The sequence below is a fragment of the Budorcas taxicolor genome, chromosome Y (assembly GCF_023091745.1).
Source record: "Budorcas taxicolor isolate Tak-1 chromosome Y, Takin1.1, whole genome shotgun sequence".
NCBI classification, from domain to species: Eukaryota; Metazoa; Chordata; class Mammalia; order Artiodactyla; family Bovidae; genus Budorcas; species Budorcas taxicolor.
Genome location: NC_068936.1, coordinates 9,480,275 through 9,496,432, shown reverse-complemented (window position 1 = coordinate 9,496,432; position 16,158 = coordinate 9,480,275). Strand labels below are relative to the sequence as shown.

At 48.9% G+C, this 16,158-nt stretch overlaps 1 pseudogene; it reads left to right on the top strand.

The window, feature by feature from the left end:
- The first annotated feature begins 13,878 nt into the window (after nucleotides 1-13,878).
- On the top strand, nucleotides 13,879-15,927 carry LOC128070971 (testis-specific Y-encoded protein 1-like; annotated as a pseudogene).
- The last annotated feature ends 231 nt before the right edge of the window (nucleotides 15,928-16,158 follow it).

Sequence of the window (16,158 nt, the reverse complement as noted above, 5' to 3'; positions counted from 1 at the left end):
CTTTCAGTTTCATCAAGAAGCTTTTTAGTTCCTCTTCACTTTCTGCCATAAGGGTGGTGTCATCTGCATATCTGAGGTGACTGATATTTCTCCTGGCAGTCTTTGTTCCAGCGTGTGCTTCTTCCAGCCCAGTACTTCTCGTGATATACTCTGCATATAAATTAAACAAGCAGAGTGACCATATATAGCCCTGACGGACTCGTTTTCCTATTTGGAACCAGTCTGTGGTTCCATGTCCTGTTCGAACGGCTGCTTCCTGACCTGCATATAGGTTTCTCAAGAGGCAGGTCAGGTGGTCTGGTATCCCCATCTCTTTCAGAATTTTCCACAGTTTATTGTGATCCACACAGTCAAAGACTTTGGCCTAGTCAATAAGGCAGAAATAGATGTTATTCTGGAACTCTCTTGCTTTGTCAATGATCCCGCTAATGTTGGCATTTTGATCTCTGGTGCCTCGGCCTTTTGTAAAACCAGCTCGAACATCTGGAAGTTCATGGTTCACGTATTACTGAAGCCTGGCTTGGGGAATTTTGAGCAGTACTTTACTAGCGTGAGATGGATGCAACGGCGCCGTGATTTGAGCATTCTTTGGCTCTGCCTTTCTTTGGGACTGGAATGAAAACTGACCTTTTCCAGCCCTTTAGCCACTGCTGAGTTTTCCAAATTTGCTGCCATATCGAGTGAAGCACTTTCACAGCATCACTACAAGGGGGTAAATCCCTCAACGGACATTTCTTTAAAGAAGACATACAGATGGCTAACAAACACATGAAATATGCTGAAAATCATTCATTATGAGAGAAACAAAAATTGAAATTTAATGTGTAGTCATATCACACTGTTCAGAGTGGCCATCACCAGAAATTCTACAAGCACGACATGCTGGGGAGGTTGTGGAGAAAAGCTAACCCTAATACCCTGCTAGTGGTGACACAAACTGGTACAACCTGTATGCAGAACAGTTTGGTGATTCCTTGAGAAACTTGGACTGGAACTGTCATATGACTGAACAACCCCCCTTCTTGGCATATACCCAGAGGGGATTACAATCAAGAGAGACACATGTGCCCCAATGTTTATTACAATTCTCTTTACGAAAGCTATGACATGGACGTAATCTAGATGCACATCAGCAGATGAAAATATAAGGAAGTTGTGCTATATATTCAAATAGAATATTGCTTAGCTACAGAAAAACATATATTTGTGTCACTTTTAGTGAGGCAGTTCAACCTGCGGCCTATTATTCAGAGTAACAAAAAAAAGTTAGAAAGAAAGAGGCAAATATTGTTTATTAATGCGTATAAATGGGATTTAGGAAGACAGTAACAATGATTCTGCATGAAGGCTAGTAAAAAAGATCCACATATAAAGAACACACGCTGAGACCCAATGGGAGAGTTCAAGGGTGGGATGATTTGAGAAAATAGCATTGAAGGTACATTACCATATATAAAAGAGATGACCAGGGCAAGTTCAATGCATGAAAGATGCATGCAACTCTTGTGCTGTGGAAGAACCCAGAAGCATGGGGTAACAAGGGAGGTCTGAGTTGTGTTCAGGATAGGGGGACACATGTATCCATGTGGCTGATTCATGTTGATGTATATGTCAAAAACCATCACAGTAATACACAGTAATTCTATTCCAATTGAAATAAATCATTTTTTAAAAGAAATATGAAGAAATAAAAAAGAATGCATACAGAAATAGCAGGGACATGCTCCAGAATACAACCTCAACAGTTGTTTCATATCTATTCAAGAAAGTGGGCTTAGGAGGGGCAGAACACGTGTGCTGGTATAAAAGCTGAAAGTCGAAGAAGATAAGCTTGAGACTGCCACTATGCAGTTGCAGCATGATCTCAGTATCATAGTCTAAATAGTGAAAGATGCATGTGGCAGAATGCAAGCTTAGTAGATCGGCATGACTACTGTGGAGCGTAGGCTCAGTAGGAGTTAAATGCATGCACTTGAGCATCCTTTCAGGAGTGACGGTACATGTGTTTCAGAGTGAAGATAAACAGGTGCAGCAAAAGTGCTCTAAAATGGTGGACAAATACTTGTAAGAAGGAAGGTTCAGAGTGGAAGCTCAGTATTTGCTATAGACTTAGACTTAAGTTGATGACAGTAGGGAAGACCACTAGATGATTCAGGTTTGACCTAAATCAGATCCCTTATGATGGTACAGTGGACATGAGAAAATATTTAAGGGATTAGGTATAATAGAGTGTTTGAAGAACTGCATATGGAGGTTCATGAAATTGTACAGGAGGCAGTGATGAAGACCATCCCCAAGAAAATGAACGCAAAAAGGCAAAATGGTTGTCTGAGGAGGCCTTACAAATAATTGAGAAAAGAACAGAAGCAAAAGGCAAAGGAGCAAAGGGAAGATATACCCATGTGAATACGGTGTACCGAAGAAGAGCAAAGAGCGACAAGAAAGCCTTCCTTGGGGATGAGTGTGAAAAATAGAGGAAAACAACAGAATGGGAAAGACTAGAGATCTCTTCAAGAAAATTAGAGATACCAAGGGAACATTGCATGCAAAGGTGGACACAATAAAGGACAGAGATTGTACGGACTGAACAGAAGCAGAAGATATTAAGAAGAGGTAGCAACAATCTATACAGCAAAGATTGAAGAACTATGCAGAAGAGATCTCCATGATCCAGATAATCATGATGATGTAATCACTCACCTAGAGCCAAACATCCTGGAATGTGAGGTCAAGTGGGCCGCAAGAAGCATCAAGAGAAACAAAGCTAATGGAGATAGAGAACTCCAGTTGAGTGATTTCAAATCCCAATAGATAGTGCTATGAAAGTGCTGAAGTCAACATGCAAGCAAATTTGGAAAACTCAGCAGTGGCTACAAGACTGGAAAAGATCAGCTGTTCCAGTATACGCATTTTAGAGCTTCTTCTCTGTAGTGGTGAAATGTGTTCCACACAGAGTTAGACAGGACTGAAGCAATCCTGTGCAAATAGTTAGTTGCCAGGTTTTTTTTTTGTTCAACCTGTAGCAGTTTTTTTCCAATGAGAGTTAACTGTGAAGGTGGATCAGCTGCTTGGCTTTGAGGGACCCAGGTGGTGTCAAATGGGCAGGGTGCAGGGACACAGACTGACTACACCATAGGAGTTATGGCCCTGTCAGAGTCTTTTTTTTTTTTTTTTTTTTTTTGAGCTCTTCTTTCTGGTGAGAAGAAGGCTTCTTTGGCCAGTCTTCTCCCTAGTTCCACCTATTCAGCCATTCAGAAGGCTTCCTTGCCTGGGATCCTTCTCTGTCGTTCCATGTGTCAGCACATAGAGAGAATTTCCTGGCTGGGGTCCTACTGTGTAAATCAGTGCATTTGACACTTAAAGGAGCATCCTAAGTGGGATTCTACTCTAGTATGGTGCATCAGGCACTTAAAGGAGGACGCTGGGTGGTGTCCTGCTGTGCATTTCAGTGTGTTCAGCATTTGATGGGTCAGCCTCACTATTGTAGTAACTGGTGAGGCTAGCATGTGGGGAGAGAGAGGCTATGGTGATTGCTCCGCCCCCTACATGTGACTCGGCGTTATTGCCTTGCTTTCATGGCTGCCAGGCTTTCCTCCACAGGCATACCCTACCACAGTGTCCTCCTTCACACCCCCTCTCTCCATCTCTCCCCAGTAAACAGCAGCCCTCCCCGTGAATTGCCGCAAAGTCCTTAAACTGCAGCTCCCAGCCACGGGGCCTTTCAGGGGACAGATGCCCTTGTACAGGGTATGGACAGCTGCAGCAAGGACCCTCTGATTCTCATTGCACCTAGCTTTCCACAGATCAGCTGTTTCACTCTCAGCTTTAAATGTGTATTCTATGATTCAGACGATTGACCCAATGTGGGATTGGACCTCAGCTTCAGTGCCTTCACCCACTCAGGGCAGATCCAGTCCTACTAACCCTCCTGATTTCCCCCCAGTTCTTTCATCCTACTGAGTTTTGCGTGGTTCTATATATTCCTTTCCACTTGTCAGGTACTCCTGTCTGCTTTCAGCTGATGTTCTGATTACTCTTCTGTGCCTGAAGATGTATGCCTGATGTATCCATGGAGAGAAGTACTCCACATCCACCTACAGCTCCACCATCTTGTTCTCTCATCTCACGAGAGTTTTAGAGCACAGAATCCACAGTGGTAGTAGGTGTGCTATAACATGGGAGTTCAGATATACTCTTGAGGGCAAGCTCAGTGATTTTAGCACAGCTGATCTAAAGCGTGGATTTAGTGTTGGCCAGACATATGCTTCAAATGTTAAGAAAATTATGTATGGTGTGCCAATTCTAGAGCACAAGGTCAGTGTTTGTGTACCATTTCCTGTAGAATGCAAGTTCAGTTGTAGAAAGAGGTATGCTCCGCAAGGAGCTGAGCAGTTTTAGACATCTTGTGGTAGAGCACATGCTCAATAGTGGCAGGAACTGTGCTCTAGTGTGCATTCAGCAGTGGCTGGACGCATGTTGCCAGTGCCAATGGGATGGCTTCAGACAGCCTGCTCTAAAGTGCAAGCACACTAGTGGCAGAACGTGTGCTCCGGATTGCAAGCTAAGCTGTTTCAGTACTTCCAGGCTAGAGCTGAGATGCAGTGGTGATGCATGCAGGCTCCAAAGTGCCATCCTACTGTTTGTGTCACACCCGCTCGAGAGCACAGTCTTAGTAGTGGTGGGGAGAATCCGCAAAAGCACCATCTCAGGAGATGAAGCACGTGTTCTCTAAAGCCAAGATTCAGTATTTGAAGCATGCCTGCTCTAGATCATGGGTCTGTATGAAGAGGGGTATGCCTAAAGTGTGTTTCACTGTTGAGAGGCATGCTGAAGAGCTAAGTTCAGCAGATGCAGCATGCCTGCTCTACATGTGCTTCAGAGTGTTGTCTCAGGAGTTGCAGTGCCCTTGCTCAAGAGTGCAGACTGCTGAGGGACATGTTCTCTTGAAAGCTGGGTTTTTATTTTTGGTTGCATATCCAGAGATCAAATTCAGAAAATGTGATATACCTGCTCTGCCACACAAGCTCAGTAGTGGGAAGACAAGCCCTCAACAGTGCAAGCGCAAGGGTTGTGGCATATGTGTATTGTGATGCATGATCAATTGAGGCAGGAAATATGAAGTACACACCAGGTCTGTAGTGGTGGCAACATCATCCATAGATATACAGGTACACTACTCACAGCTTGCACAGTCTAGAGTGCTGGGTGACTAGCAGCAAAATGGCTGGTATAAAATGTCACTAGGGTAATTGTTGCACGCACCTTCTCGAGCAATACCTCAAGGAAGTGACTTTATTCTTCAGAATTCAAGGTCACTAGTGGTCACACAGTTGATCTAGAATGACGGTTCACTCGTGGGTAGGATATGGGTTTTAGAAAGCAGCCTCCTGGAGTAGGTCCTCCAGAGTGCAACCTCAGTAGTTGGGACACCTGCTCTAGAGTGCAGGAAGAAGAGTGGGGAAAATATGCAACAGAGGGCAAGCCAAGTCATTGGCAATTTTCAGCTGCAGAGTGTAGGCTCACAGGTTTAAGCACACAGGCCATCGAGCAAGATTAGTAGTAGCGGAACTCATGCTCTATAACGCAGGCTCAGCAGTGATAAAGGAGTGTACCAGGGTGCAAAATCAGTAGCTGAAACATGAATATTTGGGGGCCTGGGCTTCCAAGTGGCAAGACACAGGCTTCCGAGTGTGAAATTAGCAATGGCCACACATATGCTCTAGACCACATGCCCACTAGCTGTGCCATGCCTGCTTAGTGTAAGGACTCAGAAGTGACACGTGTGCTGTAGTGCTAGGATTTATACTGCTGGGCTGCATGATTCAGTGTGCAGTCGTGTAGTTCAGGCATTCTTACTCTACAGCGCAGTCTCAGTGGGTCAGAACACTGGCTCTTGAAGGCACACGCAGTCATGATGGGAGGTATGCTTCTGAGTAAACCTCAGTAGTGCAAAACCCATGATGAAATGTGCTCACTCTGTAGTCATGAGATCTGTACCCCCAGCTGCACGTTCAGTTACTGTGGCATGTGTGCAACTAGAGCATGTTCTCACCAGAGCCCGGATGCCTGCACTTGAGCTCATGCTCAGTAGAGGCGTAGCATGTCCTCCAGTGTTTAAACTCACTCTGTCTACAGGAGTGCTGGCTCAGTTGTGTCCAGAAGCAAACTTCAGAGTGCAAGTTCAGTAACTGTTCAGGCACGCCTGAACTACAGTGCCGGTTGAGTAGTGGCCTGACTTACCTATAAAGCAACAAGCTAATGGTTGTGATATTTATGCTTCAGAGTGAAAGTTCAGCCGGTGATGAACTCTTGCTCTGGAAGGCAATTTCAGTAGTGCAGGGATGCAGAATCCAGAGTGTAATACACCAGAAGTGTATGTGTCCTTACAACAGGCATGTTTTAAGGACAGGCTCAGTAGTGGCAGGCCATATCCTAAAGAGCCCGGGTTTAGGAGTGATGGGATGTATGCTCTACTGTGCAGTCTCAGTGACAGCAATGCACTGGTTCTAAAGCTTGTTAACAGTCTCAATTGCGGCAGGAAAGGGTGATCCAGATTGGAAACTTAAGTAGTTCCGGCGAGCGTCCTCTAGATGGCGGCCTCAGTATTGACAAGCGCGTATTCCAGAGGGCAAGCTCAGTGCTTGTAGCATGTGTGGTTTGACATAAGAGAAGGGAATGGCAACCCACCCCAATATTCTTGCCTGGAGAATCCCGTGGACAGAGGGGCGTCGTGGGCTACCGTCCGTAGGTTCGCACGGAGTCGGATAAGACTAAAGCGACTTAGCATGCATGCACGCATTGGAGAAGGAAGTGGCAACGCACTCCAGTATTCTTGCCCCGAGAATCCCAGGGATAGGGGAGCCTGGTGGGCTGCTATCTATGCGGTCACACAGAGTCGGACACGACTGAAGTGACTTAGCAGCAGCAGCGGTTTCAACTCAGGGGTCAGTGATTGTGAAAAGCTTCTTGCATTTTCAGTCGTTACCGCATGCCAGGTCCGGAGCGCAGACGCACTTGGTTGTGATACTTATGCTCTAGAGTTGTAATGTATGCTGCAGAGCGCAAACTAACTAGTGCACCTGTCCTAATTCAATTCTTAGTAAAAGCAGAATGCAAACTCGTGATTTCAACCTCAGTAGGCCCAGCATGTGGCCTGCATGGCTCCTTGACCTCAAGCAGATTATGAACCACGCTCACGTTTCTGTCATGATCAGCAACCAAGATAAAGACTTTCTTAACTACAAGATTGACTTGAAGGTCAGTGAGGGAGAATGAGGGCATGCGTGTACGGGACTTGGTGAGGAGTTGGGGGGATCATGTTATCTATGTTCATGTGATGTGAGAATGTGCAGAGGTTTTGTGGAAACTGTTAATGCCTGCCTGGGAGGCAAGCTGAGGCACCTAGAAGCTTGTACCTTTACCCTCATCCCTGTCCTAGAAGGTGCAGGTGCAGAGCCATCCAAGGTCCAACGGCAAGGTGATCATTTCCTTTGGGGACAACGCCTACTTCTGGAACATGGTGATCATTAAGGAGTATTACCTTGACATCACTGGTAAGACATGGCTTCATGGAGGTGTAGGTGTGTTAGGGGATGGATGATCCACCTGCGGAATCCACCCCTGTGTTCCCTGTCTTTCTGCAGGGTATAGGGCGCGTTATTCCACGCCACTCCACTGGTTCTTGGACTTTGAATGAGGAGCACCCAGCTGCAGGCTGTATATCAGGAGTCTTAAATTTCTCAACTGGTTGTCAGGCCACAACTGCCCAGGATCGAACAGGATTGCTGAGGTGGAGTTGCTTTGGGCCTGCATACAGTTGATGACTGATGTTGGAGTTCTTGGATGCTCACGAGAGTGTTTGGGCCTGGTCAGCCCTGGGCTGACCTTGCTTGTGTTGCCAGCAGATCATTGGTCAAGACATGTGGGACAATCCTGTGACGTATTACCCGAGGAAGGAAAGTTCTGCTCCGAGCGGTAACTGACAGAGACACATGCGGGGAGGGTGTCTGGAGGCGGGCCCTGAAGGGACAGCCGTGTCGTGGCCAGGACACTGTCCTTTTCCAAATGGGGATGCTCAGGCTCATGCAAGCTGGCTGCAGAGCCAGGCTTTGGGTCCTGCATGTAGCACATGACCTGCTGAGACTGGGGGCTTTGGAACTCGGTGTGTCCAAGTGAAGCAAGTCTTCCTCAGTGCGGGAGTCCAGGTGATACTACTAGAAACAGGATGAATTAAGTATCTTTGTCAGAATCTTCTTTCCGTGTGTCAAGCCATCCCCCAGCCTCCTGTTAGTCAATGAGTTTAAGAATGCCTGTGCCTTACACTCCCACCCCTTACCCTGGGAAAGCCTATCATTGAAAGGGCATCCTGTCTGGTGTCCCAGGGCACCTGTGTGCTGACCTTGGGATCTTCTGTGAATTTACACATCCACCAATCGGCGTCTCTCCACAGCCACACATGCTGCGCTGGAAGCTGCTTCAGGCTGCCTTCGGAAAATACAGAAGTGCTCAGGGAGGAGGTGGACAGGGAGCTCCAAGGGCAGGACATGGTGCCTACTGATGCCATCTCCAACAGTGCTGGACATGGTGCCTTCAGCTCCTGAAACACCTGTGTTCCCTGTACACGTTTGTGTCTCTGTATCAAGCCTGTAATTGTATACACGTGTATGCTTGTGTTGCCTGTGTTTATGTGTGTATGTGTGTGTGTGTGTGTGTGTGTCTGGTCCAGGGAAAAAGCAGAGATGAAGGCAACAAGAGAGGAGATGCCAAGCAACCAGAAGAGGAGACACAAGGCATCACAAGTCTGAGGGTGGTTGCTCACTGTATCTCCGCAGTGACCCTGTCCAGGATGGGAATGAGGAAAGGATGGCCAGTAGTAACACAGGAACTTGGCTCCAGACATCTGGAATTAGAGGAAATACAGAAACACGCTCACCATTTCTCCCGTGTTGTAGTATGTGTTTGGACCAGGAAGAGCGGGTGCATGGTCTCTGGATTCACCCAGGGCAAATCAAGTGGTGTGGGGATTTCAAACCACCGCCTGTGGAGCCCACAGTCTGTGCGGACATGAGCCGGCATGCGGAAATGGTGGATGCGGATACAGAGGACCTGGGATGGTTGAGGAGGCTAAGGTCTTGCTGAGAAGGAAGAGACCTGAAGGAGAAAGAGACACAGATTGCCTGCTGCACTGGAGACTTGTTCCACACACATAAAAAGGAGACCCGGGAAAGTCCTGGACCAGGGCTGCCCAGGATCAGCCCATCAGCCAGCACGCTCTCTCCATGAGGGTGGCACACACTGGCACGATGCGACAGAAAATGCAAGACATGCTAATAAGGTAGGTTGTCCGTGCAAAACCACAGGCATCCTAAGAGAGACAAGGTGTGAGCGTGGCATGCCTCCAGGCACTTCCAGTCTCCTGGTAGTGCAGAAAGGCGAAGAAAGTGCAGGTGTTGGTGTACGCGTGTGTTCCTCTGCCGGGGTGTGCCTATGAGGGAGGGAACAGGGAGGAAGCAAGGATGGTGGGCTCATTGCATGTCCCAAGGGACCTCAGGAGAGCGGGAGACAGGGAAGCCCCTGGGGGCAGTTCAGGGCCTGCTGGTTTTCAGGGTCTAGGGAAAGTCCTGCCCAAGATACCCCATGGCTCATGCTGGAAGCCCTGACGTAAATTCCTTCTGTCATCTGGGCCTTGCCTGTGGCTTTTGGGGCCTGAGGGGCAAAGGTGTGTGTCTGCACCTGAGAGAGGATTCTAGCAGTCTTGCTGGAGCAGGCTGTCTGGTGTTTTCAGAGGGGATTTGCACCATCGGAAACTCAGAGGGAAGCTGCGTCCTGGCTGACCGTCTTCGATATCCCTGTGCCCAACCGAGGACTGGCTTCCTAGGCACATGGGCTCTGTAGGTAAGCAGGGATGCCTGACTGTAAGGAGTCCTACCTGGGCCTAATGAGACCAACTGAAAGAGAGTATTCACATTTAGCAAATCAGTGAGGGTGGGTGGAATCAAGCCCTCTTGTTGTTTTTGAGATAGAAAAACTGCTATCTGCCCAAGGGAGGCTTGATCTGTGGGCCCAGTAAGGGCAGGTTTCCCAGGTCATCATCTGTTGGGGGATTCTGTGGGTCAGGGTAGTCATAAACACAAGGGACTACGTGTGGAAATGCCACCTTATCTTTATGGCCTCAGGTTGCACGCCTTGTATCAGAAGTGGCCCTTTATCTATGTGCTCCTTCCTCAATACATGGTTATGTATTTATATTTTTAAAAGCTTTATAACTTTTTGTTATCAATATACATATGGAAAAATACATAAGTCAGGAGTGTACAGTTCCATGGATACTCACCAACTAAACACATCCACGTAATTAGCATCCAAATCAAGAAACAGAACATCACCGGCAACCCTGAAAACTCTCTTGTGTCTCTCCCAATCACTGCACTCCAAAGATAACTAGGATATCTGACTTTCAACACAAAGATTAGTTTGGTCTCTTTTGGACCTTTAAATGAACGGAATCATACAGTATGCATCCCTGTGTCTAGCTTACATTACTTACCATTATACTTAATGAGACGTATCTATGTTTTCCCTGCAGCAATAGCTTGTTCGCTCTTGGCCTACAGTTCAAGATCTTTCTTAAATCTACATCTTGGCAAACTCATCTTTAAGAAGTAGATTGGCGATGCCCAGCTGCAGTTCTTATCATGTTCAATTTTCAGTTGACTTTCCATGTTTCAGTGAAGACAGTTTCTGCCTCTTTTTTTGGAACACTATTTCACAAGTCCTGACGTAGAAAATGTTCCTGAGAGTCTGAATTTTCCTTCCCAAGGATCCTTTTTATATTATCTAAATACTCTCCCTGGGACCATTATATTTTTCCAATGATAGAAGACTATTATTGTTCCCTCTTAGTCATCTTTTTGGCAGTAGTGCCTTTCTCCTTGCTTTCGCAGAACAACGTCTAAATGTCTTTCTACCTTCTGCCATCATTTTGAAGTTTAGGGTCCAAACCCATCAGCAAAATTCCAAGGACCATGTCCAGCCAATGGACACACACTGGGTTGTAAACAATCTTCATCTAAGGGAAGAATTTGGTTTTTTCTTTTTAATTCTTATATTTTTTATTTTACTTTACAATATTTGTATTGGTTTTGCCAAACATACACACGGATCCTCACAGCACTGGATCACACACAGGCCCATCACAGTCCCTGGGGGCCCTTGGAGGCTCGGACATCTCTTTGGCCTCTTCCTGCTAAAGGGAGATGGCACTTGGAAGCACAGGTAGACAGGTGCACATCGAAAGCTACACAGATAGAAAGAACAGGGGGCCTCACTCAGAATGTTGTGGGCCCTAAGGGGTGGTAGGCTAGCAAAAGGGACACGGATTTGACCAGGAATGACCTAGATAGGTGCACACCAAGAAGACAGTTCTCCAAGTCAGCTGAGCCCAGACGTCCTTGTTTTCTGGTGCCCTGAAGGATTGCACAGACAATGGATCAGAATAGCCTGACTGGTACTGGGAAGCTGTCCAAGGTGATGGGAGAATGCAGAACGCAGGTGCCTGTCACTCAGCTGTCCAGGGCGAGCGTTTCCAACCTGCCCAATTCTCTGCAGATCGGTCCCTGTCAGGAGAAAAATGCCAAAATTTTGTAGCCTTTGAGGCTAAATCACAGAGTTAGAAGTGCAACCTGACATGATCGATGAGCATGTGAAAGAAAATAACCAGGACAGAGAAACTCGGGTGGTTACCAAAACTCATGTTCCTGGAGAAGAAAGCTTGTACTTCTGCATATCTGCAAGTTTCCTGTCAGGGATATTAGTGTGTACACACGCATGTGTGTGCATGTGTGCGCACAAAATTGCCTGACAGTACGCTTGTGAATATGAAGTGTCGGAACTGACCCAGCCAGGTGATGGAAGTTGGATAGCGAAAACATGAAAGCCATAGGGAAAGGTACATACTCAGGCCATGAGAAGCACTGGAGCCAGGGTACCAATGCCTGTTATCTCACTGAGTGAGCAGTTTCTAAGTGGAATCACAGTGGTGCACCCAGGAAGCCTGGCAGAAAGGAGAGGCAGGAAGAAATTGACTGGGGGCCACCAGGGAGAGTGCAGAGGAGCCAAGACACAGAACAGGCTGCAATGCCAGACACAGAAGCCACAGCGGGTGACCCCACAGCCCTTTGGACATGCAGCTACAAAGGCCTTTCCATCCTTCTCGAACACTGGGAATTCTTTCCCTGACCGTACCGTGAGCATGAGCAACACTTGCCGTTTATGTGAGGTTTCAGAAATGGACCAGCACTGCAGCATAGGCACTTGCTACCTGCATAGTCTTCCAGTCTGAAACATCACTCTTTGTACTCTTTGCAGAAAGCATATATAGGGGGTCAGGACTATACGATGGATGGCTTAGATTGTTCCTGTTGCTGCCCCCAGCCCCACAGGATTGGGTAACTGGGCAGGCTGGTACGTGTTCTCAGATGGAGAACAGAACCACCTGAAAGGGCCTCGATAGGGTAAATGGGCAGACGTACATGTCTCCCGCACCAGTGAGTCACGGAACTTAACAGGGAGTTGTCCTTAGCGACTCACTGGCAGGAATTTGAACAAGGTTCAGGGAGCTTCCTCATGCCAGCAGAGCATGCCCCATTTCTCCCTCTGTGAAAAGTGTGGCCAAGCCACCTCAGGCCTGTGCAGGTTCATGTCTGTCCAGTGAGGGAGGGAGGGTTACCCGACCCCTTCTGCGGTTCAGCAGGGACTGCCCACTGTTGGCTTTCAAGATGGAGAAAGCACTCTCGAAACCTGTGGAAAAAATAGCTGATCTCCCATCGGTGCAACTCACTCAGGAGGAGAAGGGCTTGCCTTCACTCCAAGGATAAGCTTCTCCTATAAGCGCTGGTGTCCATAGAGTGGCAAATGGCAACAGCACCACTTAAAGAGAAGGAGACACACAGACACCAGCCCTGGAACACACAAGGAAGGATTGCTCCAAACAGTGCTATGCCAAAGCAGAGACAAAGAGACAAAGAGAGAGCTCTATACCCTAGGGTCCTGGTGTCCCTGAACAATGGAGATCAACGTGGCAAACGGTGGGGTTTCTCCCTACTCCCCTAGCATCCGGCCAGCAACAGTCTGTCTGTCCCATGGAGAAAAGTATCCAGCCACTTGGCACCCCTGTGTATCCTCTGGATACTCAGGGAGAGCTCCCAGATATTGAAGGTCCTGTGGGACACAGGAGTGTGCTGTTTGGATTGTGGATCAGGAAACCGTGGCTGGAATTTCCAGAACCAGATCAATGACAGTGCCTGAGGTAGCGGCAGATGCAAAACCTGCTAGCTCTCTGGATCAGAGTCTGGCCACGTAGTGGAGCTGGATCCCAGGAACCACGGAAGATGCCATCCGGTCTAGGGGCGTGTCCATCGTGTGCTGTCCACCACCCTCTCGGCCACTGATCTAGATTTGGGTCAGCTGCCTGTGCGTGGCTCACAGCCTAGGGCCCCGCCTGTATGGCTGATGTCCCAGGGCCCGTTCACCCTGTCCTGGGCTGCCACCGTCCGTTTCTATAGTTCAGGCCACCCACCCCCCCGGCCCCCACACACACACGCGAGCCATAGCCTCTGAACCATGCCCCACACTCCCCACAGCAAAAACGCTAGTGGGCCCCACAGGATTACTGCACCCTGGGCCGCCATTGCTCACCACTTGCTGTGGTGCTATTATGTCCTGTCCCTTAGCGTCTGACCCAGGCTGGGGTCATGGCCAGAGCCAAGAGGAGCATGAGAGGAATGCGGGAGCGTCCTGGGACCCCAGACCTCCTTAGCTGTGAGCTCCTTAGGTGCTCAGGGGGATGGGGCCCCGTGGCCTGTCCTGGTGATGCTGCGCATGGCTGGGACGTTGCAGCCACCAGTGGCCACGCCAGGCAAAGATGCCACCCTCTTCAGAGTGGAGGCAGGAGAGGACGGTGAGGCCCAGGTGGACGGAGTCGTGGCAGGGATCAGACGGGGTTTCCAGCTGCTTCCAGAGGACATCACTGAGGATGTGGAGGTTGTGCCGCATGAGTAACAGCGACAGGGGTCCTCCCTGGAGCTGGAGGAGAAGACGGTGGAGGAGCAGTGCCAGGAAAGGCCTGGAGGCCCGAGTGAGCTCCCGGCACTAGATGTGATGCAGGCACTGGCGACCCTGCAAGTGGAACTGAGCTCTGAGCCTGAGAAAACCTACAGGGCCTACGTTTGGTTCATGTGCAAGAGCCATGAGAGGAGGAAGCGGGACTTGGCTCAGAAGAGTGCCATCATCCAGGGCATCCCTGGCTTCTGGGCCAACGTGGTATCCTTCCTGCTACTCCTTGTGGTCCGCTGCTCAGGAGGAGGGGGAGGTGCAGAGGCAGGAGCAGGAGGAGGGGTGGAGGCGAGGGGGCAGGATGGTGGACCCTGAAGGAAGTGTGGTACTGGGCAATTGGCAGGCTCCAAAGGCACAGCTGAGTAGAGTCCGGGCAGGGCCACACCTGTAAGTGTCGCAGCCATGACCCTGTGTGTCTACTTCAGGCCTGCATCTGAGGAGGAACAGCCTCTAAGTCAGAAATGACCAGAGACAGTACACCAGAGCCGCCTTAGCTGACAGTTATTGTTGTCAAGGTGAATGATTCCTTAAATAACTGAGATATGGGAGTCACACACACACACGCACACACACACAAACCCACAGAACATATGTAGACATACACTAGCCAACCCCAACCCCTTTGCTTTCAGACATGGTTTGTCACAACGATTGTTAGTCCTACCATGTAGGCAGTGACATGCCACTACCCAGCATACACAGGTCTGGGAAATAATAGCTATCAGAAACAGCCCCTGCCTGGGGAATGCAGACCACCTCAGATACAGAACACCACCAGGAACACAGAGCCATGAGCTTGTCTGATGGTATGGCAGGGCCTGAGCTCATCAGTAGTGGCTGGGTAAGCAGAAGTGCCCAGCATCCTTGAAGATGCCTCTTCCTGTGTCCTTCTTCCACCCCAGACTAGGGCTGATGCGCCTGGCTCTTCTGGGCCCAGCATGTGGCATAAATGGCTCCTTGACCTCAAGCAGATTATGAACCACCCTCAAGTTCCTGTCATGATCAGCGACCAAGATAAAGACTTTCTCAGCTACATGATCGACTTGAATGTCAGTGAGGGAGACTGAGGACAGCTGGGCATGGGACTTGGTGGGGTGTGGGAGGATCATGTTATCCATGTCCTACACTGTGAGAGTTTGGAGAGGCTTCGTGGAAGCTGTTAATGCCTGCCTGGGAGGCAAGCTGAGGACCCTAGAAGCTTGCACCTTTTCCCTCCTCCCTGTCCTAGCAGGTACAGGTGCGAGCCGTCCACGGTCATGCAGCAAGCTGATCTTTTCCTTTCGAGACCACCCCTATTTCTTGAAAAGAGTGATCATAAAGGAGTATTACCTTGACATCACTGGTAACACGTGAGTCCGGGAATGATGATTGTGGGTGTGCAGGGGTGTGGATGATCCACCTCTGGGATCCACACCCATCTCCCCTCTCTTCCTGCAGGGTATAGGGGACATCGTTCCACTCCAGTCCGTTGGTTCTGGGACTTTGAACAGGGAGCACCAGCTGCAGGCTGGACACCAGGAGCCTTAACTTTCTCAACTGGTTGTCAGGCCACAACTGCCCAGAATCAAACAGGATTGCTGAGGTGGTATTGTTTTGGTCCTGCATACAGTTGATGATTGTTGTTGGAGTTCTTGGCTGCTCGTGTGAGGGTTCAGATCCTGGTCAGCCCAGGGATAAGCTTGCTCAGCAGCAAAGTGTTGCCAGCAGATTATCAGCGAAGATCAGTGGGATGATCTCCTGAAGGACTACCCCAGGAGAGAAGATTTTTCCACGACAGAAACACGTGTGGTGAAGGGGTCTGGAGGTGGGCCATGAAGGGACAGCCTTGTGCTAGCCGGGACACTGTCCTTTCCCAGATGGGCTTGCTCAGTCTCATGCACGCTGGCTGCGGAGTCTGAATTTGGGCCACGCATGTAGCAAGTGGCCTGCTGAGACTGGGGGCTTGGGGATTCAGTGTGTCTGTGAGTGAAGCAAGTCCCCTCAAATCAGTTGTGGTTGCAGAGTTGAGAGTGCTAGGTGATACTATTAGAGGCAGGGTGAATTAAG